Raw genomic sequence first — 280 nt, forward strand, 5'->3', positions numbered from 1 at the left:
ATAATATTACGAGAATAAAGTCATAGTATTACGAGAATAAAGTTGTATGACAATAAAGTCATAATATTACAAGAATAAAGTCATATTATTATGAGATCAAAGTCGTATGACAGTAAATTCATAATATTACGAGAATAAAGTCATAGTATTACGAGAATAAAGTCATACGACAGTAAAGTCATAATATTATGAGAATAAAGTCATAGCATTACGAGAATAAAGTGGCACGACAGTAAAGTCATAATATTACGAGAATAAAGTCGTATTATTACGAGATCAA

This window comes from Nematolebias whitei, chromosome 7 (assembly GCF_014905685.2).
Source record: "Nematolebias whitei isolate Nwh7 chromosome 7, NemWhi1, whole genome shotgun sequence".
Taxonomy (NCBI): Eukaryota; Metazoa; Chordata; class Actinopteri; order Cyprinodontiformes; family Rivulidae; genus Nematolebias; species Nematolebias whitei.